This window comes from Scyliorhinus torazame, chromosome 29 (assembly GCF_047496885.1).
Source record: "Scyliorhinus torazame isolate Kashiwa2021f chromosome 29, sScyTor2.1, whole genome shotgun sequence".
In the NCBI taxonomy this organism is placed as follows: Eukaryota; Metazoa; Chordata; class Chondrichthyes; order Carcharhiniformes; family Scyliorhinidae; genus Scyliorhinus; species Scyliorhinus torazame.
In genome coordinates this window covers 16,415,711-16,441,768 of record NC_092735.1, presented here as the reverse complement: position 1 = coordinate 16,441,768, position 26,058 = coordinate 16,415,711, and the positions used below count along the sequence as shown (strand labels likewise).

The following is a 26,058-nucleotide window of genomic DNA, read 5'->3' as shown; positions in this document are numbered from 1 at the left end:
CTCACCCCAGTCCAACGCTGGCATCTCCACATCAGCCCTTGGAAAGAGCATCCCATTTAGGCCCACGCCTCCGCCCCATACCTGTAACCCTGTAACACCACCCAACCCCTTTTGGACACTAAGGGGAAATTGATCATGGACAATCCACCCTAACCTGCACACCTTTGGACTGTGGGAGGAAACTCACGCAGCCACGGGGAGAACGTGCAGACTCCACACAGATAGTGACCCAAGCCGGGAATCAAACCTGGGACTGTGAAGCGACAGTGCTACCCACTATTAGGTTCATATCCAATCGAAGGAGACAGGGTGTTAGACACAGGGTTGGATTTCACACCCCACCCCCGCCGCACCCCCCCTCCCCCGCGGCATTTTACCTGGCGGTGGAGCCAGCTCGCCATCGGTACCGCCGATGTCTACGGGGGCCAAAACCTTCCGTCCTGCTTCGCGGCTGGGATTTTCCAGTGCCGCTGAGAGGGAATAGAGTTTTGGCGGCAAGGCCGAGTTTTCCGTTCTCGCTCGCAACCGCCATGGATGGGCCTGGTGAACCCTGCCCGCTCGGGGTTTTGCGTGGCTCGCGCACTCCGCCGCTGGTATATCCGCCGCGGTGGGGGTCGCCATCGATGGGACCGGAAATCCCCGTCAATGGCTGGAAGGGCTGAAAAATTTCGCCCACAGTCTAAATCCCAGGAACCATCTTTGGGATCCAACTCACTCCCTCTATGTACCCAAACAGGCGCCAGAATGTGGCGACTAGGGGCTTTTCACAGTAACTTCATTGCAGTGTCAATGTGAGCCTACTTGTGGCGCTAATAAAGATTGTAATAAAGATTATGAATCAGAGCACACAGCAGTCTCTTACTTCTCCCAGAGAGATACGTCTAATTCTGCTCCTATGTCTTATGGTCTTATAGGGTTTGAGAAAATATCAGCCATGATTTAATGGCGGAGCAGACTCGATGGGCTGAGTGGCCTAATTCTGCTCCTATGTCTTATGGTCTAGCGGTAAGCTCGTCCAGCTTGTTTTCAATTGCTTGGGCGTTTGCTAGGAGTATGCTGGGGAAAGGAGACTTGTGTATTGGACACCATTCTCCCCTGCTGCCACCCTTTCGGGATGCCTCAACACCCTGTTTTAGATCTACTAAAGACTGACAGACAGAAATAGCAAAATCATGGGCCCTCTGTATCAATTATCGCCAAAAGATAAATGTATAAAATTACAAGCACAAAACCTCACAGATCTACATGTTGCATACTTCAGGTTGTTTTTGTTGTTTATGTGTCGATAATGTCTTTCATTGAGAATGACATGAATGAGAATATTGTAACACGGACTAACAAGCCTTGCTTAGATGTTGACCTAGATTAAACAGAAGCAGCGCCATATCCTAACCATATGTATACTTACAGTTGCTTCCCTGGACTTGATCCAAGCATTTGAAGGTGGTTACAAAGAGCAGCGAATAACCATCCATGTTGCCATTCAAGAAGCGGTGTGGGGGCATTCCCATTCGTGTGTGTGAACCAACACGACATGGATCATTTTCTGCTCCAACCTTCCTTCTGGGATGGACTGAGCAGTCTCGACTTTCCGTCTGAACTCCCGGTCATCCTTGTTGAAGGTCTACGGGTGTTTCTACTTCCTCTCTGCTCTTTGGCTGAATTGTGAGAATGCTCTCGCATCTGCTACAATCTGAATAGCGGAAGTGAGGCTGATGCAACTTTTCCTGGTCGTCATTGTGGGTTGGAGCTGCTTCCAAGCGTCCACTGACCGGTGCCCATCAAACCTGGCTCACTGCCAATCGTGGCCCCGCGCCAGTGGTCAACGCACTCGCTCACGCCTGACCAGAAGGAAAGCCTTTCTGGGAGTGATGGGAAGGTTGCCTCCTCTGGCTCTGCAGTGGATTGCGAATGTTCTTTCATGGGGATTCCAAGTGTTGAGCTGCAATGATGTCATCAAGCTAGCAAAGCAGCCAATCGCATTAGAGGATTAACTCAGACAGCAAGGAAGTCAAAAACACCAAAATCATATCCCCTTTCAAAATATTTATTGCGAAAATAGTAAATGTTGCGACATACAAAAGGGGTGAGGGCCTTTGCTTTTCGTTATTTTTTAAATAGCTTAACGATCTAATAATTAATGATAACCGAGACTTTCCAAAGATACAAAATAATTTTTTCCCACCTTAGAGAGTAGCTGGCCAATCAAATAGCTGGCAGCTTAGCGGTCCCGACAGCACCAGTCAGTGGCCACTGCTGGTATTACAGGCAGCCCCGGGAAAGTGGAGGCTGAACTCCAAAGAGAATCAGGGTATCAGTGGGGCCGGGCTGGGGGCGGGGGCTGGCAGAGGCGATGGGGAGGTGAGGGGGAGGGGTGGTGGTTAAGGAGATAGGTTGCTGGGTTTGACTTGCCTAAGGTGGGTAAAGGGGGAAGGGTGACGTGGGGGGAGGGGTGTCTCCATTGGGCACAGGGGATCTGCAAAGGAGGATTTCCCCCCCCCTCCAAACCCCTGCCCAACACGATGGTTTACAGGGACCTCGGGAAGGGACAGTCGGGTCCTGGATGCTGAGAGCAGAAGCTGTGAGCTGATGTCTCTCTCTCTCCAGAAATGCTGCGCTTTTCTAAACCTGCAGACACGTTTTGAGACCTGGATGAGTATAAAGTGAAAACAATTACAGACTGGAAGCAATAACCTCCAACAGAAGGCCTTGAATGAAGAAGGGTGTTCTGGAAGACATCCATCTGAAACAGAGACTTTTATCCTTTTTACCATTCAAATTTTTTTTCACCCCCCTCTTTCCCCTCTGTGTTTGTCTATCTTGTGTGTGCGTTTCTGTAGAGTGTGGGGCAAGTTAAAGAGGGAGAATTAGGAATTAGATAATAGTTAACCAGTTGTATTTACTGCCTATTTATTCACAGTTGCTGTGATAAATAAAAATTAATTGTGTTTAAACTTACAAACCTGGTGACTGTCATTATTGAGCCGCCAAAGATCAAAGACTTTGGCTATTTTCTGAGAATGAATTTGTTTGTTTCAATTGCATTACAACTCCAGGTCAAGTGGGGCTGGAATTGAGTGTGTTAGGGCAGCACGGTAGCATTGTGGATAGCACAATTGCTTCACAGCTCCAGGGTCCCAGGTTCGATTCCGGCTTGGGTCACTGTCTGTGCGGAGTTTACACATCCTCCCCGTGTGCGTGGGTTTCCTCCGGGTGCTCCGGTTTCCTCCCACAATCCAAAGATGTGCAGGTTAGGTGGATTGGCCGTGATAAATTGCCCTTGGTGTTGGGTGGAGTTACTGGGTTATGGGGATAGGGTGGAGGTGTTGACCTTGGGTAGGGTGCTCTTTCCAAGAGCCGGTGCAGACTCGATGGGCCGAATGGCCTCCTTCTGCACTGTAAATTCTATGATAATAGCCCAGGGTGTCGTAACGCACGCGGGTAGTCCTATGTTGCAGCCTCACTAGGTGGACACCTCATTTTTAGGTATTTCGGGTTCTGCTCCTGGCATGCCCTCCTGCACTCTTCATTGAACTCGGGTTGATCCCCTGGCTTGGTGATAATGGTCGACTGGGAGATATGCCATGCCATGAGGTTACAGATTGTGGGAGTATACGATTCTGTACATGGCCAGTAGAGTTGCTAGATCTGTTCAAAATCTATCCCATTTAGCCACACAACACAATAAACGACATTCTCAATGTGAAGACGTGAGTTCATCTCCACAAGGACTGTGCGGTGGTCACTCCGACCAATACTGTCATGGACAGATGCATCTGAGGCAGGCAGGTCAGTGAGGATGAGTTCATGTATATTTTTCCTACCCGGTGGTTCCCTCACCACCAGCCGCAGATCCAGTTGAGCGGCTAAGGACTCGGCCAGCTTGGTCAGTAGTGGTGCTACTGAGCCTCTCTTGGTGATAAACATTGAACTGCCCCCACCCAGAGTACATTCTGTGCCCTTGCCACCCTCAGTGCTTCCCTAAATGGTGTTCATATGGAGGAGCACCGATTCATCAGCTGAGGGTGGACGGGTACGTGGTAATCAGCAGCAGGTTTCTTCATGTTTGAACTGATGCCATGAAACTTAATGGGGTCCAGAGTCGAGGTTGATGACTCCCAGGGCAGCTGCCTCCTGTCCGTAGACCACTGTGCCGCCACCTCTGCTGGGTCTGTCCTGCTGATGGGATACGACATACTCCGGTTTGGTGATCGTGGTGTCTGGGACATTGTTTGTAAGATATGATTCAATGCGAATGACTATGTCAGGCTCTTTTATAAGACAGCTCTCCTCATTTTGGCACAAGCCCCCAGATGTTAGTAAGGAGGACTTTGCAGAGTTGACAGGGTGCCCTTGTCATTTCCGGTGCCTAGGCCATGTGATCTGTTAATTTAGTCATTTGATACAATGGAGTGGCTTGCTGGGCCATTTCAGAGTCAACCACATTGCTGTGGTTCTGGATCTGGAGCCACGTGGGCCAGACCGGGCAAGGGTGGCAGATTTCCTCACGTGAACCAGATGGGGTGTTTACAATTTTAATTCCAGAGTTCTTAGTAACTTCAAATTCTACCATCTGCTGTGGTGGGATTCGAACCCAGAGCATTGTCCAGTGACAATACCACTGCGCTACCCACCACACTCCCTCCACCTCTTTCTATGCTATGATGGCTAGGGGGTCATAGTTTGAGGATAAGGGGTAAACCTTTTAGGACTGAGGCGAGGAGAAATGTCTTCACCCAGAGAGTGGTGAATCTGTGGAATTCACGGTCACAGAAAGCAGTTGAGGCCAAAACCTGTAATTTCAAGAAAGAATTAGATGTAGCTCCTGGGGCTAAAGGGCTATGGGGGGGAAGGCGGGATCAGGGTATTGAACTTGATCAGCCATGATCATAATGAATGGCGGAGCAGGCTCGAAGGGCCGAATGGCCTCCTCCTGGTTCTATTTTCTGTGTTTCTATAACTTGCTGAATATGAGTAACTCACCTCCTGACTTCCCAAAGCCTGCCCATTATCTATAAGGCACAAGCCAGGGATTTGATGGAATACTCTCCACTAGCCTGGATGAGTGCAGCTCCAATAACACTCATGGGGTTTGTCGCTATTCAGCACAATGCAACCTGGTTGATTGGCACCACCTTAAAATTCATCCCTTCCAACACTGTACTGCAGCAACGCACCAAGGCTCCTTCGATAGCATCTTCCAAACCCTCAACTTCTAGCATCTAGAATGGACAAGGGTAGCAGAGCCGTGGGAAACAACACAACCGCAAGTTCCCCTCCGAGCTGCACTCTGCCCTGATTTGGCATTAAATCGCCGTTCCTTCGCTGTCACTGGGTCAAAATCCAGGAACTCCCGTCTAACAGTTCTGTGGGTGTACCTGCACCACACGGACTGCAGCAGTTCAAGAAGACGGCTCACCACCACCTTCTCAAGGGCAATTAGGGATGGGCAATAAATGCTGGCCTTGCCATAGATGCCAACAAACCAAGAGAAAAAAATAAAAAATATAGGCAGAAGAGCTCAAGGTGACATTTTTACACATAGGATCTGGAATGCACTGTCTGAGAGTGTGGTGGAGGCAGGTTCAATTTGGGTTTTCGTTAGTGAATAGGTGTTTGAAAAGAAACATTTGCAGGGTTACAAGAGAAATGCAGGAAACTGGATTGCTTTCGTAGAGAATACATGCGCACAAGGCGACAAGTGGCCTCCTTCTGAAATGTGACCATTCTATACTTCTGAAAAACCCAGTTACCGCAGATGGAACAAGATGGAACTGTTCCCGAGAGCAATGTGAGAGCGGAAAAGAGGAAGCTGTTTCCACCACAGCTGCTCTGAGAAGTGGAGTGCAGTCTGTAGCTGAGCAGTCGGTGGGTGACCACAAACTCAGCTGCCTTTGCAATGTATCCTGAAGTTACAGTTTCTGAGGACTAACATCTCCTAATATCGAGAGTTCACCGTCAAAGTCCTTCCTGCACACCCGCACCCACAAAATCCCGGCCCATGTGATTTTACAGGGGCAGCTAATGATTAAATTAGAACATAGAACAGTACAGCACAGTACAGGCCCTTCGGCCCACAATGTTGTGCCGACCATTTATCCTAATCTAAGATCAACCTAACCTACACAGTGCTGGGAGAGGTGAGTGCACAAAAGGTGTGGCAGGAGCGCCTTTAGTCACGGAGTGCTGATTGGAACAGAGTGCATCTGAGTTTAGGTGAGTGACTGAGTTCGGGGGAGTGGCGAGAGAGGGCTGTGTTTTTGTTGGTGTTTGGGTTTATCCTTGAGGTTCTATAAAGAATTTTTTATTTTTAATATTTAAATTAATTAACTAGTTGAGTATGGCTGGACAGGTGATGTGCTGTTGCTGTATGATGATGGAACTGGTGGATCCCATTGAGACCGTCAGTGACCACATCTGCAGCAAGTGTTGGCTGCTCGAGGAACTTCGGCTCAGAATTGATGAGCTGGAGACCGAGCTGCACACACTGCAGCACATCAGGGAGGGGGAACATCACCTGGACGCTTTGTTTCAGGAGGCAGTCACACCCGGTAGAATAAGTTCTGTTAATTCGGACAGTGGTCAGGGACAGAGTGGTGTGACTGCAAGGGAGGCAGGTAGGGGGATCCTGAGTTTAGGAGTTGAGGAGCCTCAGCCCTTGACCTTGTCCAACAGGTATGAGGTACTTGCTCCCTGTGTGGATGAGGAAGAGGGCTGTAGGGAGGATGCGTTGACTGACCACTGCACCGTGGTACAGGAAGCCATTCAAGAGGGGGGAGCAAAAAGACAAGTGGTAGTTGTAGGGGATTCTATAATTAGGGGGATTGATGACATCCTTTGTAAGCCAGATCGAGAGTCCCGCATGGTATGTTGCCTGCCCGGTGCCAGGGTGAGGGACATCTCTGATCGGCTTGAAAGGATTTTGGAGAGGGAGGGGGAGGATCCAGTTGTTGTGGTCCACGTTGGGACTAACAACATAGGTAAGACTAGGAAAGAGGACCTGTTTGGGGATTATCAAACACTAGGGACTAAATTAAAGAGCAGGTCCTCCAGGGTTATAATCTCTGGATTACTACCCGAGCCACGTGCCAATTGGCATAGGGTTGAGGAAATTAGAGAAGTTAACACGTGGCTAAAGGAGTGGTGCGGGAAAGAGGGATTCCATTTCATGGGGCATTGGCATCAGTACTGGGGCAGGAGGGGCTGTACCGTTGGGACGGTCTTCACCTGAACCATTCTGGGACCAGTGTTCTAGCAAATAGGATAAATAGGTTGGTCACAAGGACTTGGGGGAAGGGAAGTGTAAAGCTATGGACAGTATAATGGTTAATGGAGATCAAGGCAGCAGGTTACGTGACAGGTTATTATGTAGAGATATGGGTTCAAAGACAAGGAAAATTAGGTAAAGGGAACTTGCTTTGCAGCTGAAATGTGACAGACAGAATCAAAGAGTGGATATTTCCTGTTCTTGCTCACAGCAAGACGAGCACAGCACAGGACGAGCAATCGGCGGAATTTGAGTTCAGATTTCACAATCGCAGTCTGAGATCTTCAATTCCATTCGGATAAAATCTGCAAGTGAGGGAGGAATTTGCACTTCAAGACATCCCAAAATGTCCCTTTGCAACCAATGACGTGCCTATTTGGACACAGCAGCCTATTTGGACACAGAATGTTCGCACAAACAACAATGTGCTAATGGCCAGGTAATCTGGACAACTGTGGGCCAAGACACGTGGTAACTCCCCTGCCCTTCCTCACATAATGCCGTGGAATCTATTACATCCACCCGAGCAGGCAGACGCAGACGATGGTTTAACATCTCGGCCGGCACCTCCGACGGTGCACTACTCCCACCCACCCCACCCCCTCCCCCCCACCCCCACCCCCTCCCCCCCCACCCCCACCCAAGTTGTGCACGAGAAATATCAGCCGAGAGTTTGAGCTCAGATCTGAAGTCAGATGTGAACGGACAACCTTTTGACTCGAGAGGCAGGAGTAACACTAACTTGTGCCATGGACGGCACCTTCATCAAACAACCTGTAGGGATTCAATGAGTATGCATCTGTGAGTGCGCGTGTCTGTATATAGGTGTGCGCTTATCTGCGTTTCCATGCAAGTGTGTCCATGCTACCTGTGTGCGTGTGCACGTCAGTCTGTTCGTATTTTTCTGTTCCCATGTGTATGAGAACGCAGGTGTCTCTATGAAGCACGAATGTATAGTTTGCGGCAACTACGCAGTTCCTTCTTGTGCACCATTGGCTTCAGATCTTTTCTTGAATGTGCGTATTTTGATGCTTTACCAGGTGAGTGTGCTGCACAAATCCCTTTCCACACACCTGACACTGGAACGGTTTCAGGCTCCTGTGTAAATACTGGTGCTTCGCCAGAATTCCGAAACAGTTTCTTGCACAGGGCACATTCGAAGGGTTTCTCGGTGGTGTGAGTTCGCAGATGCTCAATCAAGTTGCTGGATCTGGAAAATCGCATTTTGCACAGCGAACACTCAAAGGGTTTCTCTCCAGTCTGAACTCTCAGATGCTGCGCCATGTTACCAGACGTGTAAAAGCGCTTTTTACACACTTGGCATTCAAGCCGTTTCTCTCCGCCATGTGTTTGATGATGCCTTGTTAGTTCGAAGGATCTATAAAAACGCTTCTTGCACAGCTGCACTGAAAGGGCTTCTCTCCTGTATGAATGCGCCGGTGGCGCGTTAGGTAAGCAATTTTGAAAAATCCCTTTAGACACACGGTGCATTCAAATGGCCTCTCCCCAATGTGAACACGGAAGTGGGCCTCCAAATGTGACGGGTCATTGAAGCCCTTCCCACACACCGAACACTGGTACCAGCTCTGCTTCTGGGGGGGGGGGGGGGGGGGGGGGGGGGGGGGGGGGGGGGGGGGGGGGGCTGGAGGATCCGGATCTTGGACAGGTGATCCACATCCTCCAGGCAGGTAAAGATCCGGATCTTGGACAGGTGATCCACATCCTCCAGGCAGGTAAACCGCGCGTGGCTCCGTCTCCGTGTCGACCTCCATATCAGCAGCTCACTCGCAAAATGAATATCCTACTTCATAGAGCAAGAGAAAGGGAATGAGGGAGGAAAGAGGTCAAAAAAACATGATTAGTAGTGAAACATTCACCCATCGCCGTTAACTCAAAGGCAAGAATGCACTGATTCACACTATGCTGCAAACTATATTCAACATTAGCTGCCGTCACAGGCAGAATTGTGGAGGTTACGGTGCAATGGGTAGCATCCGGCCTGAGTCAGCAGCTCTGGGTTCGAGTCCCATGTCATGATTTGATGGCCAAGGAAGTTGTCTTCATAACATGGTCATACATGGAGTATGGGAAGGATTATGGGCCTGTTGGAGAGGTTTGGAGGGTTCTCGGGGTACAAGCTGAATGTAGGGAAAAGCGAGGTATTCCCGGTGAATGAGCTGGCACAGCGGGCTAATTTAGGGGAGATGCCATTTACAGTAGCGAGGGATACGTTTAGGTATTTGGGGATTCAGGTAGCGAGGAAATGGTCGAGGCTCCATTAGTGGAACCAAACGAAGCTGGTGGAGGAGGCCAGGGAGGATCTTAAGAGGTGAGATACACTGCACTTAACGTTGGCGGGGAGGGTCCAAGTGGTGAAAATGAATATTCTGCCGAGGTTCTTGTTTATCTGAAAATGAAAATCGCTTATTGTCACAAGCAGGCGTCAAATGAAGTTACTGTGAAGAGCCCTTAGTCGCCACATTCCGGCACCTGTTCGGGGAGGCTGGTACAGGAATTGAACCGTGTTGCTGGCCTGCCTTGATCTGCTTTCAAAGCCAGCGATTTAGCCCTGTGCTAAACCAGCCCGAGGCTCTCCCGCTCTTTATACCAAAGGCCTTTTTTCAGAAAGTGAACACAATTATCTCTGACTTTGTATGGGCGGGGAAGTAGCCGAGGGTGGGGAGGGCCCTGCTACAGAGGCAGAGGCAGCAGGGGGGATTGGCTTGGCGAACCTGCTTCATTATTATTGGGCGGCGAATGTGGACAAGGTGCGGCGGTGACAGGAAGGAGAAGGGGTAGAGTGGGTTAGGATGGAGGAGGAATCTTGTAAGGGGTCTAGTTTGAGGGATATGGTGATGGCAGCATTGCCAATGGCTCCGAATAGGTATTCAGGGAATCCCAGTGGTGCAGTCCCCGGTGAAGATATGGAATCAGCCGAGGAGGCAATTTAGGGTGGAAGAGATGTCGGTACTAACGCCGCTGTGCGAGAATCATGGGTGGGATGGATAGTGTAAACAGGAGGTGGAGGGAAGTGGGGCTGGTCAAGGTGAGGGATTTGTATTTGGAGGAAGGGTTCACCAGTCTGGAGGAGCTCAGAGAGAGGGTAGAGCTGCCGAGGGGTAGTGAGTTCAGGTATCTACAGGTTAGGGACTTTGCACGAAAGATCTGGAGGGGGTTCCCTAGGTTACGGGGATATACCCTGCTGGGAGCGACTGCTGCTTCCGGATGTGGAAGGGGAGGGAAGAATTGGGGATATGTATAAGTGGCTGTGGGGGCAGGGGGGCGAGCGGGTGGTGAAGATCAAGGAGAAATGGGAAGCGGAGTTGAGAATGGAGATCAATTCGGGAGTATGGAGTGATGCACTGCGAAGATTAAACGGAACCTCCTCTTGTGCAAGAATGAGCCTGATACAGTTTAAGGTGGTGCACAGGGCGCATATGATTCGGGCGAGAATGAGTGGGTTCTTTCAGGGGGTAGCATATGAGTGTGTGAGGTGTGGGCGGGGGCCAGCGAATCACGTGCACACGTTTTGGAGTTGCAAAAAATTGGGAAGATTCTGGGCGGGAGCGTTCGTGGTCTTAGCCAGGATAGTGGAGGAGGAGGTGGACCTTTGCTGGTGATATTTGGGGTTTCGGAGAAGTCGGAGCTCATGGAGAGGAGGAAGGCCAATGTCATGGTCTTTCACTCTCTGATTGCACGGCGACTAATTTTGCTGGAGTGGCGGGTGGTCACTGTCGGTGTGGAGTCTGCACGTTCGCCCCGTGTCTGCGTGGATTTCCTCCGGTTTTCTCCCACCGTCCAAAGATGTGCAGGTTAGGTGGATTGGCCATGCTAAATTGCCCTTAGTGTCCAAAAAGGTGAGGTGGGGTTACTGGGTTACAGGGATAGTGTGGAGGCATGGTCTTAAGTAGGGTGCTCTTTCCAACAGCCGGTGCACTCGATGGGCCGAATGGCCTCCTTCTGCACTGTAGATTCTATGAAAGAGGATGAGGATCAACCTGCAAAATCCTTGCAAAATGCCTGGCGGTGACAAAAGCATTGATGAGAGTTTCAAGATAACAGAGGCAGGGGTGGAGTGGGGCAATACCAAGGAGTGGAATAGGACAGTGTTAATTGTGTGGTCAGCAGCTCAGTTTGGGGTCACATATAACCAGTCTGGTTCAGCCTTAGTAAGTCTGAAGAACCACACATCCAGATATAGAAACAGCTTTTTTCCCCACAGCTACAAGACTCCTCAACGACTCCCCCGCGGACTGATCTGTTCCCTGTAAGAACACTATTCACAATGCCCTATGCTGCTCTTGCTCATGTATTTGCTTTGTTTAGCCCCTTGTTCTGCACTGGAACCAATCATTGTTTGTCGATGTACTATTTGTCGGTGTACTTCGTCGATTATTCTTTTTTGTCAACTGTGTAAGTACTGTGTACGTTCCCTTGGCCACAGAAAAATTATTTTCACTGTACTTCGGTAGATGTGATGGTAAATCAGTCAGTCAATCAAATTTAAAACAGATTTGAGGAAAAACTACTTCTCCCAAAGTGTGGAATTCGCTACCCCAGAGTGCGGTGGATGCTGGGACAGTGAGTAAATTTAAGGAGGAGTTGGACAGATTTTTAATTGGTAATGGGTTGAAGGGTTATGGCGAATGGGCAGGACAGTGGAGTTGAGGGCAGGATGGGATCAGCCATGATCACATTGAGGGTGTTTAGGCTAGGGAGGCTAAATTGCCTACTCCCGCTCCTAGGTCATTTGTTCCAGGGAGGAGATGCTCTGGGTGATTTCGCAATCCAGCTCTTGGTCTGTAACATTGTAGGTAGCAGATGAGGAACACATCAGCCATGATAGAATGGCGCAGCAGACTCGATGGGCCGAATAACCTAATTCTGCTCCTATATCTTATGAACTTATATCCAGTAAAAATTTCTGCTCATAAATAAAAGCAAATTACTGCAGATGCTGGAATCTGAAACAAAAACAGAAACTACTGGACAGTCTCAATAAGTCTGACAGCATCTGTGGAGGGAGAAGGGAGCAAAAGTTTTGAGTCTGGATGACTATCAAAGATAGAGAGAACTGAAAATGGGGTCAAATGTATACTGTAGTGGGGGGGGGGGGGGGGGTGGAGCGGCGGGCTGGATAGGAGGCCAGTGATAGGTGGAAATTGACAAAGATGTTGAGGACAGAAGTCAAAAGGAATGTAAGTAGGGGAGATTAAGTCCAAGAAAGGCCTGATAGTAGTAGATAAAGAGATTAGAATGTGGGAAAACTTCTGCTCATCCAGTCAAGGGGCAGACAAACCGTTTTACAATTTAGAGACAGTGGTGGTGGATTCTCCCGTGGCTTTGAGAGGTGAATGCGGCAGTACAGAAAGCGAGAGAGGTGGCGTTGAGCTGGAGCCAAGTGTTGTTATCATTCACGTTATACCTGTCACCATGTTTTCAGACGATGTCACCAAGGGGCAGCATGTAGATGAGAAATAGGAAAGCTGAGAATTATCACCGGCAACAATTGAGAATGAATAATCCAAAGTCTACAGCAAATCAAAAGCCTCAGTTAGTATGGTGTAGAACATCAACGTGTCATGACAGCCCCAAGCACAGTACAGAGTGGGTGTTAAACCACAAGTTATCACTCAGACACCCCACCCCGGAGTAAATACCCCCCCTCAGACACCCCACCCTGGGGTAAATACCCTCCCCCTCCAACATCCCACGCACCCAACACCCCATCCCGGGGTAAATACACCCCACCCGGAGGTAAATACCCACCCCTCCAACATCCCACGCACCCAACCCCAGGGTAAATACCCCACCTGGACACCCCACCTCGGGTAAATACACCCCCCAGACACCCCACCCCAGGTAAATAAACCTCCCAGACACCCCACCCCAGGTAAATACACCCCCCCAGACACCCCACCCCGGGTAAATACACCCCCCAGACACCCTACCCTGGGGTAAATACCCCCCCTTTCCAACATCCCACCCCCCAATACCCCACCCCGAGGTAAACAGCCTCCCCCGGACACCCCACCCCAGATACATAACCCCCCCGGATACATAACCCCCCCCCGGATACATAACCCCCCCGGACACCCCACTCCGGGGTAAATACACTCCCCGGAAACTCCAACCCGGAGTAAATATCCCCCGCCCCCGGACATCCGACGCGGGAATAAATACACCGCCCCTGGACATCCCACCCCGGGATAAATACACCGCCCCCGGACATCCCACCCCGGAATATATACACCGTTCCTGGACACCCCGGGATAAATACACCGTCCATGGACACCCCTGGGTTAATTGCCCCCCCCCTCTCTCCGACACCCCACCCTCCTGCACAACCCACCCCGAGACCCCCCGAACACCCCACCCCGGGTCAATATCCCCCCCTCAGACATCCCATCTGGGGTAAATTCCCCCCCCCCCAAACAAAACCCCCCATCCCGGGGTTAAAAAAAAAACCTTGACACCCCACTCCAGGTTAAATACCCCCTGGACACCCCATGCCGGGGTAAATACCCCCCAACACCATACCACGGGTAAATATCCCCAGACACCGCCCCGTGTAAATACACTGCGGGTAAATACACTGCGGGTAAATACCCCCACCCCGGGGTAAATACCCCACCCCCGGGTATATACCCCCACACGGACACCCCACCCCGAAGTAAATACACTCCACACCGCGTAAGGTGCGGCCTCCGGATGCATCTCACGTTCCTCCGTGCGCCTGCGCAGTCCCGCCGCCCGGATAGAGGGCTTTCTACGGCGTATGGCATGCCGGGAATGCCGCCCGCCATTGACCATCCTAGCGCACAACTCCTGCCAGCCACACAGCATAGTAGTACATCCCAACAGTACACCTCAATATTACACCCTGACACCACAGCACAATATTACCTGCCCAAACCACACCTCAACCTTACATCCCATCATTACACACACTATCACCCTACACCTCAACACGACAACACAGCATTATCCCCTGACATTACCCCTCAACATTATACACTACACAATACCCCAACACCATACCCTAACACTACACCACAATATTACACCCCAACATTATAACACACTGTACCCCAGCACTGCACTCCAACATTACACCACAACATTCTCACAACACACTGTACCCCAGCACTGCACTCCAATACCATACCCCAACGCTACACCCCAACATTATAACAACACACTGTACCCAAGCACTGCACTCCAACACTATACCCCCAACAGCATTCCTCAATGCTATACCCCAACATTATATTGATGCTCGATCAATAACTCCAGAAGAGAGATTGGATGACAATTGAAGGCTTGATTGGATGACAATTGAAGGCTTTATTGGACTAGATGTTTCCCCCAGCAGCACAGGTACAGAATGCAGCTGCTAGGGAGACACAGGCTCTTATACTCTGCCTTACTGGGCGGAACCAGCAGGCAGGCTTCACCAATGATATTGCTGTCTCAGGTACCTCCCACACCAATGGTCTTACAGCATAAACCTGAGTACCGTAATACCCCTAATACCGACTACCACATTCACCCCCTGTTAAAAAAAAAAGAGTCAGGCGGGGGTGGTGGTCTCGCGTTATACAGTGGTAGAGGTTGAGATTATGGTGGTACCCGGTATACATTAGTACAGTGTTTTGTCTCGTTACATGTCAAAACTATTTAAATATTTATTTACATTCAAAATGAAGCAATTAGTTTGTCGGGGGCCCTGGTCGTCTTCTGCGATAGTCACAGTTTCGGCGGTGATGCAGGTGCCGGCTCAGGCATCCGTGGCTCCGGGAGCGTGGCTTTGGCTTCTTTGGCAGCTTCTTGATGGGACCAGTGGGAGAACTGATCCACCAGGGAAGGGGGCGGCTGTGGGGTGCGCCGGTGGGAGGGAGGGTGGGGACCCAGCTGGCACCAGGTCCCGTAGGGAGACCGTATCCTGTCGGCCATCGGGGTACGCCACGTAGGCGTATTGAGAGTTAGCGTGAAGGAGGTGGAACCTCTCGACCAATGGGTCCATCTTGTGCGTCCGCACGTGTTTGCGGAGCAGGATGGGTCCAGGAGCTGCCAGCCAGGTTGGGAGCGAAGTCCCGGAGGAGGACTTCCTAGGGAAGACAAGGAGACGTTTGTAAGGTGTCTGGTTGGTCGTGGTACACAGCAGTGATCGGATGGAGTGGAGAGCATCTGGAAGGACCTCCTGCCAGTGGGAGACTGGGAGATTCCTGGACCATAGGGCCAGTAGGACGGTCTTCCAGGCCATTCCATTCTCCCTCTCTACCTGTCCGTTTCCCCGGGGGTTGTAACTGGTCATCCTGCTCGAGGCAATGCCCTTGCTGAGCAGGAATTGACGCAGTTCGTCGCTTTTAAAGGAGGACACCCTATCGCTGTGTATGTAGGCGGGGAAACCGAACAGTGTAAAGATACTGTGGAGGGCTTTTATGACGGTGGCTGCGGTCATGGCAGGGCAGGGGATGGCGAATGGGAACTGGAAGCACTCGTCAATCACGTTCAGGAAGTATGTGTTACGGTCGGTGGAGGCGAGGGGCCCTTTGAAGTCCATCCTGAGGCGTTCAAAGGGATGGGAAGCCTTTATCAGGTGCGCTTTCTCTGGCCTGTAGAAGTGCGGCTTGCACTCCGCGCAGATTTGGCAGTTCCTGGTGGCGGTCCTGACCTCCTCGATGGAGTAGGGCAGGTTGCGGGTCTTAATGAAATGGAAGAATCAAGTGACCCCCGGGTGGCAGAGGTCCTTGTGGAGGGCCCGGAGTCGGTCCACTTGTGCGTTGGCACATGTGCCGTGGGATAGGGCATCAGGAGGCTCATTTAGCTTCCCGGGACGGTACAAGATCTCATAGTTGTAGGTGGAGAGCTAAATCCTCCACCGTAAGATCTTATCGTTCTTTATCTTGCCCCGCTGTGCATTATCGAACATGAAAGCAACCGACTGTTGGTCAGTGAGGAGAGTGAATCTCCTGCTGGCCAGGTAATGCCTCCAGTGCCGCGCAGCTTCTACTATGGCCTGGGCCTCCTTTTCAACTGAGGAATAGCGAATTTCTGAAGCATGGAGGGTGCGTGAGAAGAAGGCCACAGGTCTGCCGCTTGGTTGAGGGTGGCCGCCAGAGCTACGTCGGTCACGTCGCTCTCGACTTGGAAGGGAAGGGATTCATCGATTGCGTGCATCGTGGCCTTTGCAATGTCTGCTTTGATGCGGCTGAAGGCCTGGTGGGCCTCTGCTTACAGGGGAAAAACCGTGGATTGAATTAGTGGGCGGGCCTTGTCCGCATAGTTGGGGACCCACTGGGCATAATATGAAAAAAATCCCAGGCAGCGTTTCAGGGCCTTGGAGCAGTGGGAGAGGGGAAACTCCATGCGTTCGGGATCTGGGCCTATAATTCCATCATGCACTACGTAGCCAAGGATGGTTAGACGGTCGGTGCTGAACACGCATTTGTCCTTGTAGGTTAGATTAAGGATTTTTGCGGTATGGAGGAATTTTCGGAGGTTGGTGTCGTGCTCCTGCTGGTCGTGGCCGCAGATGGTGACGTTATCGAGGTACGGAAATATGCCCCACAAACTGTTCCGGTCAACCATTCAGTCCATCTCCCATTGGAAGACCGAGACTCCATTTGTGACACAGAAGAGAACCCTTAGGAAGTGGTAGAGCCGCCCATCTGCTTTGAATGCCTGGGCGGATATAGTGCCCTTTCAGCAGGGCCATTGCAGCCTTGAAATCGTCCGCATCCTCGATGAGGGTGTAGATCTCTGGGCTCACCCTCGAGTGGAGAACTTGCAGTTTCTGGTCCTCCGTAGGTGCAGTTGTCGCCGTCCTGAGGTACCCTTTGAAGCACGCCAGCCAGTGTTTGAAGGTTGCCGCTGAGTTTGCCGCGTGGGGGCTGAGTTGCAGACACTCCGGCTTGATTCGGAGCTCCATTCTTTAAAATCTAGTCCAATAAATTGATGCTCGATCAATAACTCCAGAAGCGAGATTGGATGACAATTGAAGGCTTTATTGGACTAGATGTTTCCCCCAGCAGCACAGGAACAGAATGCGGCTGCTAGGGAAACACAGGCTCTTATACTCTGCCTTACTGGGCGGAATCAGCAGGCAGGCTTCACCAATGATATTGCTGTCTCAGGTACCTCCCACACCAATGGTCTTACAGCATCAACCTGGGTACCGTAATACCCCTAATACCGACTACCACATATATCAACACACTGTACCCCAGCACTGGACTCCAACACCATTTCCCAACACCATACCCCAGCACTACACCCCAACATTACATCCCAACATTATAACAACACATTGTACCCCAGCACTGCACTCCATTACACCACAACATTATAACAACACACTGTACACCAGCACTGCACTCCAACACTATACCCCAACACCATACCCCAACACTACACCCCAACATTGCAGCCCACCACTGTACCCCACATTACAACAACATACTGCAGCCCAATATTACACATTGTAACAACACACTATACCCCCAAATTGCACACCAACACTATGCGCCAACATCATACCCCAACACTACATCCCAACATTATAACCCAATATTATACCCCCAACACTGTGCCCCACATTACAACACACCTTACCCCAACACTACATGCTGATATTACACCCCAACACTCTCCCTTATTCTATCTTTGGAACAATAGTTTTGCTTGTGGACCGAGTACCTGAGAGATTGTGTAAAATTTGAAAACCCCTGACTGTTTAAGATCCCAAAGGAATACTGAAAGGAGAGTTGGAAATCCTGGAGGTGGATCCTTGCTGAAAACAGCTGAGCAGAAGCATTGCTTGTAAGAAGATTCTAAAGTGTATCTTTTTGGAGAGTAGAGTTTAGAAACACTCGTGTGAAAACCAGAGTCCAGTGAGATCCGTTGTCTCATGGTGTTATAATGATCTGGGAGGGAATTTGAGGAGAAATCTACAGGAGTACGATTGTGTGACATCTACCACTTGGTTTCAGAGTAGTAAGTGTCTGACCACAGTTAGCCTGTTGTTAAAATGCTAATTGGCAGGTCTGTGACTGTTCATCCACTTTTCTAAAAAAAAACGTTACAGTCTTTTGAGCCATGGTTCCACTCTGGAACCTTCCCGTCTAGTAGTAACATGAACTGGGATCATAACAACAGCTTCTGGTCCCACCGCTGATAGCTGACAAGCTGACTGCTGGCTGCTAACACACTATCATGAACAAACACAGTTAAATTAAACAAGGAAATCTCTCTAACCTCCATGGCATTGCAGCACACTTTGGGATGCTCCAAATTGAAAATTAAACTAATTTTTTTAAACCTAAGCAACAGTTATTTATCATTTTGAAATGGGTAACACCTCCATGAGTTTCAGGAGAGTTAAAGTTTTTTGATTGCGAACGTTGCAAAAATTGAGATTTTCCACAAACGTAAATATACATCACCTCCCTTTCAGTAACAGAATTTGAGTTTTCCTTAGATTCTGAAAGAATTGCTTATACCTCTGAAGGATCCAATTGCCTGCTTTCGTGCTTTCATAGGAACAAAAGAGTTAGGAGCAGAAGTAGGCAATTCAGTCCTTCGAGTCTGTTCCGCCATTCAATCAGATCACGGCTGATCTCTTCCCGGTCTCAAACCACCTCCCTATTGTTATGGGCGAGGCATTTTCAGAACCCCAAAATGCATCATGGAGTTCAACCAACCTCCCCCTTTAATGGATTGTTGCTTTTGAAGCATGCGGCTTGTTCTCCAGGTGTGATATTACAATTATAGACACTTGGTTTTTAACACAAAACAAATGTTTATTCCATGAACTTAATTTAACCTCTTAAATAAACATTGGATCTCTTAGTACCCCTTAACATAGAACATAGAACATAGAAAATACAGCACAGAACAGGCCCTTTGACCCACAATGTTGTGCCGAACCTTTGTCCTAGATTAATCATAGATTATCATTGAATTTACAGTGCAGAAGGAGGCCATTCGGCCCTTTGAGTCTGCACCGGCTCTTGGAAAGAGCACCCTACCCAAACTCAACACCTCCACCCAACACCAAGGGCAATTTGGACATTAAGGGCAATTTATCATTGGCCAATTCACCTAACCCGCACATCTTTGGACTGTGGGAGGAAACCGGAGCACCCGGAGGAAACCCACGCAGACACGGGGAGGACGTGCAGACTCCGCACAGACAGTGACCCAAGCCGGAATCGAACCTGGGACCCTGGAGCTGTGAAGCAATTGTGCTATCCACAATGCTACCGTGCTGCCCTTGAGAACAAATAAATCTACACTATATCATTTTACCGTAATCCATGTACCTATCCAATAGCTGCTTGAAGGTCCCTAATGTTTCCGACTCAACTACTGCCACAGGCAGTGCATTCCATGCCCCCACTACTCTCTGGGTAAAGAACCTACCTCTGACATCCCCCCTATATCTTCCACCATTCACCTTAAATTTATGTCCCCTTGTAATGCCCACTACTCTCTGGGTAAAGAACCTACCTCTGACATCCCCCCTATATCTTCCACCTTTCACCTTAAATTTATGTCCCCTTGTAATTACATAGATTACATAGAATTTACAGTGCAGAAGGAGGCCATTCGGCCCATCGAGTCTGCACTGGCTCTTGGAAAGAGCATCCTACCCAAGGTCCACACCTCCACCCTATCCCCACCTAATCTCCATAACCCAGTAACCCCACCCAACACTAAGGGCAATTTTGGACACTAAGGGCAATTTATCAGGGCCAATCCACCTAACCCGCACATCTTTGGATTGTGGGAGGAAACCGGAGCACCCGGAGGAAACCCACGCACACACGGGGAGAATGTGCAGACTCCGCACAGACAGTGAGCCAAGCCGTAATGGTTTGTTCCACCCGGGGGAAAAGTCTCTGACTGTCTACTCTATCTATTCCCCTGATCATCTTATAAACCTCTATCAAGTCGCCCCTCATCCTTCTCCGTTTTAATGAGAAAAGGCCTAGCACCCTCAACCTTTCCTCGTAAGACCTACTCTCCATTCCAGGCAACATCCTGGTAAATCTTCTTTGCACCATTTCCAAAGCTTCCACATCCTTCCTAAAATGAGGCGACCAAAACTGTACACAGTACTCCAAATGTGGCCTTACCAAAGTTTTGTACAGCTGCATCATCACCTCACGGCTCTTAAATTCAATCCCTCTGTTAATGAACGCGAGCACACCATAGGCCTTCTTCACAGCTCTATCCACTTGAGTGGCAACTTTCAAAGATGTATGAACATAGACCCCAAGATCTCTCTGCTCCTCCACATTGCCAAGAACTCTACCGTTAACCCTGTATTCAGCATTCATATTTGTCCTTCCAAAATGGACAACCTCACACTTTTCAGGGTTAAACTCCATCTGCCACTTCTCAGCCCAGCTCTGCATCCTATCTATGTCTCTTTGCAGCCGACAATAGCCCTCCTTACTATCCACAACTCCACCAATCTTCGTATCGTCTGCAAATTTACTGACCCACCCTTCAACTCCCTCATCCAAGTCATTAATGAAAATCACAAACAGCAGAGGACCCAGAACTGATCCCTGTGGTACGCCACTAGTAACTGGGATCCAGGCTGAATATTTGCCATCCACCACCACTCTCTGACTTCTATCGGTTAGCCAGTTTGTTATCCAACTGGCCAAATTTCCCACTATCCCATGCCGCCTTACTGTCTTCATAAGCCTACCATGGGGAACTTTATCAAATGCCTTACTAAAATCCATGTACACTACATCCACTGCTTTACCTTCATCCACATACTTCAAAGATAACCCCGAAGATAACACAACACTAAATAATCCCTCAAAATGTTCCTCCAAACATCCAAAAGGCTTCAAACCTTCAAAACAGTAACACACCAGGTCACAGAATATAGATATTTCCTGTTAAATGGCAGAGATACATCAGCTTGGTTGACTTCAGCTCCAGAACCTTGCTTTCCTTCCTGCAGCTCTCTGGAAACACACAGACTCACCCAAGCTGCTTTCTCAAACTTGGCTTTCTCCCTTCAAGCAGATCCCAGCAAACCAGAACTTCTCAAGCTGCTGTCTCAAACTGGCTTTCTCCTTTTAAGCAGCTCACAGCAAAAACAGCCAGGCACTTTTTATCTGCTCTCAGCAAAACTGAAACCAAAAGCAGAAGTGAGCTCAGCTCCCGCCCCCCCCCCCCCCCTTCGTGACATCACTTCAGTAATATGAGCATCTCCATTCCTTAAAGGTACATTGCTTAAACATCCAGTTCTTAAAGGTACTCTCACATGACACTATCTGTTCCCCATATCCCTTTAACCTGTTTTTAAAAAATCAGAAATATATCTAATTCCTTCTTGAAACCATTTAATGACTCAGATTCCACTGCACTATGGAGTAGTGAATTCCACAAATTCTACCATCCTCTGCAAAAAGTAGTTCCTCTTCATCTCAGTTCTAAATCTACCGCCTCTCAACCTATATCTCTCATTCTAGATTGCCCCACAAAGGGGAACATTTGGTTTTAAGTCTCTTTGGCTCCCCCTGGCAAGTTTCTTATTATGAACTCTGACCTTAATGAATGCACATAGGATAATTTTTAACTTTAACTAACCCATGTTTTTTTTATTTGTATTTATATCATGGTTGTGTTTATCCATTTTTCATCAGGCCTTTACATTTATCGATCTTTTAAAAAATGCATCTCCCAAACTAAATGTTATTTTCAAAAAGGTATGAATTATGAAACTAGATATTGCAACCATATCAGTTCATGCACATCACGTCAACTGCATTACTCCCAGAAGCCCTCTCTGTTAGCTCATCAGAAAATCTCAATCAGATTAGTTTAACACAATTTATCTTCTTATCAGTCCACACTAATCAAAGCAACTGTTAATTTTGTCCTGGCTTACTGTTTCTGGACGTTTTTCCACCACCTAGATTAAACTGACTGGCTGGTAATGCTGAGCTTAACCTTTACACACTTTTTTGAGAAAAGGTGTCACAAACCTTTGAATGTACCAATACAGATTGCAGTCATGGGCTAAAATGTATATGGGTTCCTGGGCGTTGTATATAGATGATGTGGAGATGCCAGCGTTGGACTGGGGTGAGCACAGTACAAAGTCTTACAACACCAGGTTAAAGTCCAACAGGTTTGTTTCGATGTCATTAGCTTCCGGAGCGCTGCTCCTTCCTCAGGTGAATATAGACAGATTCAAAGATGCCAGACAATGCTTGGAATGCGAGCATTAGCAGGTGATTAAATCTTTACAGATCCAGAGATGGGGTAACCCCAGGTTAAAGAGGTGTGAATTGTGTCAAACCAGGACAGTTGGTAGGATTTCGCAGGCCAGATGGTGGGGGATGAATGTAATGCGACATGAATCCCAGGTCCCGGTTGAGGCCGCACTCATGTGTGCGGAACTTGGCTATAAGTTTCTGCTCGGCGATTCTGCGTCCTGAAGGCATATAGAGGCATAGAATGCAAAAGTGCAGAAACAATAGTGCACCTTTCTAAAAGACTGATTCAGCCTCTACTAGAGAATTGTGCTCAACTCTGGACAACACACTTTAGGAAGGATGCGGAAGCTTTAGAGAGGTTGCAGAAAAGAGTTTCAAGAATGGTTCCAGGGATGAGGGACTTCAGCTTCCTAGATAGAAGGGGAATGGCAAAGGAACCAGTGGTTAGGGATCTGGGATGCATGCAGTGCCTGAGAGTGTGTTAGAGGCAGACTTAATCAGGACTTCCAAATGGGAATTGGATGAACACACCAGAGGTCAAGAGAGCTGCACAGACACAGCAGACTGAATCCCTCCTTCTGAGCTGCGTCCATTTTACAATTTTGTGCGTTTGTGGGTGTTCATTGAATTGGGTGTTTATCCCTAGTTGGTGCTAGTTATCTCTAGTTTATTACCAGGTTCTGGGTGATTATCGCCAGTTTGTGGGGGATTATCCAAAGGTTGCTTAACCTGAGATTGCAGGTGTTTATTACGAGTTTCTTGGCCCTCATCCACAGTTTGTTGGTTCAATTCCCAGTCTGTGGGAGTTTATCCCCAGTTTATGTGTGTTTATTTCCAGTTTGTGGATGATTATCCCCATTATTTCAGGGAATAAACCCCATTTTGTGGCTGTTTATGCCAGGCTTGTGTTTAATCCGGTATTTTCATGGTTTTTCCAAGTTCAAATTAATCTTTTAAATGTTCTTGGATGTTTATCCCCAGTTTTTGTTTTTTGTTCTCAATTTGTGGGGATTCACCCCCAGTTTGTTCTTTAATTATCTCGCAGTTTTCATATCAATTGTCAGTTTTTACTGTTTATTTCTAGTTTCTGGGTGATTATTACCAATCTGTGGGTATTCACTCCCTGTTTTGGGGGCATTTGTCCTCAGTTTGTGTGCGTCCATCCTTGGTGTCTTGCTTGTCATTCCTGGTTTTCGGAGTTTTATTCTGAGCTTTTGGTGCTTATCCCCAGTTTGTTGGTTTTTATTCCCAGTTTTTTTTCTGTGTGTTTATTCAATGTGTTGGGCTTTAATTGAAATTTTTGGTGATTATTCCCAGCTTCCCTGTTCATTCCCAGTTGGTTTTCATTCCCAGTTTTCAAAGACTTATCCCCAGTTTGTTGGTTCTCAATCCAATTTCTGGGCTCTTATGCCCGGTTCTGGTGCTTTTCCCAGTTTGTGGGTGTTTATTCCCAGTTTGTAGAATACTCTTAGAATTTACAATGCAGAAGGAGTCCATTCGGCCCAAATCTGCACAAGCTCTTGGAAAGAGCACCCTTTTTAAGCCCATGCCTCCATCCCCATTACCCAGTAAACCCACCTAACCTTTTTGGACACTAAGGGGCAATTTAGCATGGCCAGTCCACCTAACCTGCACATCTTTGGGCTGTGGGAGGAAACTGGAGCACCCGGAAAAAACCAACACAGACACGGGCAGAAAGTGCAGACTCTACACAGACAGTCACCCGAGGCCGGAATTGAACCCAGCATCCTGAAGCTGTGAGTAGCAGTGCTACCCACTATGCCACTCCCTATTTGGGGAGATAATTCTCAGTTTGGGATGTTTATTCCCAGTTTGGGCTGTTCATTCCCAGTTTGGTGGCTGTTTATTCTCAGTTGGTGGGTGTTTAATCCCAGTCGGGGTGTGTTTATTCCCAGTTTGGGAGGGTTTCTTCACAATTTGGGGGTGTTTATTCCCAGTTGGGGGTGTTTATTCCCATTTGGGAGTGTTCCTTCACAGTTGTTTTTTTAAATTCCCAGTTGGGTGTGTTTATTCCCAGTTGGGGGTGCTTATTCCCAGTTTGGAGGGTTTATTCCCAGTTCCGGGTGTTTATTCCCAGTTTGGGGGGGGTTATTCCCAATTTGAGGAGTTTAATCCCAGTTTGGAGGAGTGTTTATTCCCAGTTGAAGGGTGTTTATTTACAGATTGGGGGTATTTAATCCCAGTTTGGAGTATTTATTCCCAATTGGGGTGTTTATTCCAAGTTGGAGATGTTTATTCCCAGTTTGGAGAGTGTTTATACCCAGTTTGGGAGGTGTGTATTCCCAGTTTGGGGGTTGTTGATTGCCAGTTGGGGGTATTTATTCCCAGTTTGGGGGTGTTTATTCCCAGTTGGGGTGTTTATTCCAAGTTTGGGGGTGTTTCTCCCAATTTGGGGGTGTTTATTCCCAGGTCGGGGTGTGTATTCCCAGTTGCGGGGTTATTCCCAGTTGTGGGAGCTTATTTCCAATTTGGGGGTGTTTAATACCAGTTCTGGGTGTTTATTCCCAGTTGGGGGGTGTTTATTCCCAGTTGGGGGTGTTATTCCCAGTTGGTGTTTATTCCCAGTTGGGGCGTGTTTATTACCCGTTTGGGGGGATTATTCGCAGTTGGGGGGTGTTTATTCGCAGTTGGGGGGTGTTTATTCCCAGTTGAGGAGGTGTTTATTTTCAGTTGGGGGGTATTTAATCCCAGTTGGAGGGTGTGTATTGCCAGCTGGGGTGTTTATTCCCTGTTGGTGGTGTTTATTCCCAGTTTGGGGGGGTTATTCCCAGTTTGGGGGTTTGTGTTTATTCCCAGTTTGGGTGGTGTTTATTCCCAGTTTAGAGGTGTTTATTCCCAGTTGGGGTGTTTATTCCCAGTTGGGGAGGGGGTTTATTCCAAGTTTGGGGGTATTTAGTCGCAGATTGAGGTGTTTATTCCCAGTTTGAGGGGTGTTTATTCTCAGTTTGGGAGGTGTTTATTCCCAGTTTGGAGCATGTTTAATCCCAGTTGGGAGAGGGTGTCGATTCCCAGTTTGGGGGTGTTTATTCCCAGTTTGGGGGTGTTTATTCGCTGTTTGGGTGTTTATTCCCAGTTGAGGTGTTTATTCCCAGTTTGGGTTGTTTATTCCCAGTTGAGGGGTATTTATTCCCAGTTTGGTGGGTGTTTATTCCCAGTTTGGGAGTTTATTCCCAGTTGGGTGTGTTTATTCCCAATGGAGGTGGTGTTGATTCCCAGTTTAGAGGTGTTTATTCCCAGTTGGAGTATTTATTCCCAGTTTAGTGTGCTTATTCCCAGTTTAGGGTGCTTATTCCCAGTTGAGGGTGCTTATTCCCAGTTTGGGGGGGTATTCCCAGTTTGGAGGAGTTGTGTTTATTCCCAGTTCAGAGGTGTTTATTCCCAGTTTGGGTGTTTATTTCCAGTAGAGGGTGAATATTCCCATTGAGTGTGTTTATTCCCAGTTGGGGATGTTTATTCCCAGTTTGTGGGGTGTTTATTCCCAGTTGGGGGTGTTTATTCCCAGTTTGGGGGGGTTAT

The 26,058-nt window shown here is 48.5% G+C and overlaps 1 protein-coding gene across 1 annotated transcript in view; it reads right to left on the bottom strand.

Annotated features, from left to right (window-relative positions):
- Nucleotides 1–1,645, bottom strand: part of LOC140403895 (NACHT, LRR and PYD domains-containing protein 3-like) — a 62,526-nt gene extending 60,881 nt beyond the window's left edge. Inside the window, exon 1 of the mRNA XM_072492117.1 lies at nt 1,409–1,645. The gene's annotated coding sequence lies outside the window, so the exon portion shown is untranslated. The remainder of the gene's footprint in view (nt 1–1,408) is intronic.
- Nucleotides 1,646–26,058: the final 24,413 nt, after the last annotated feature.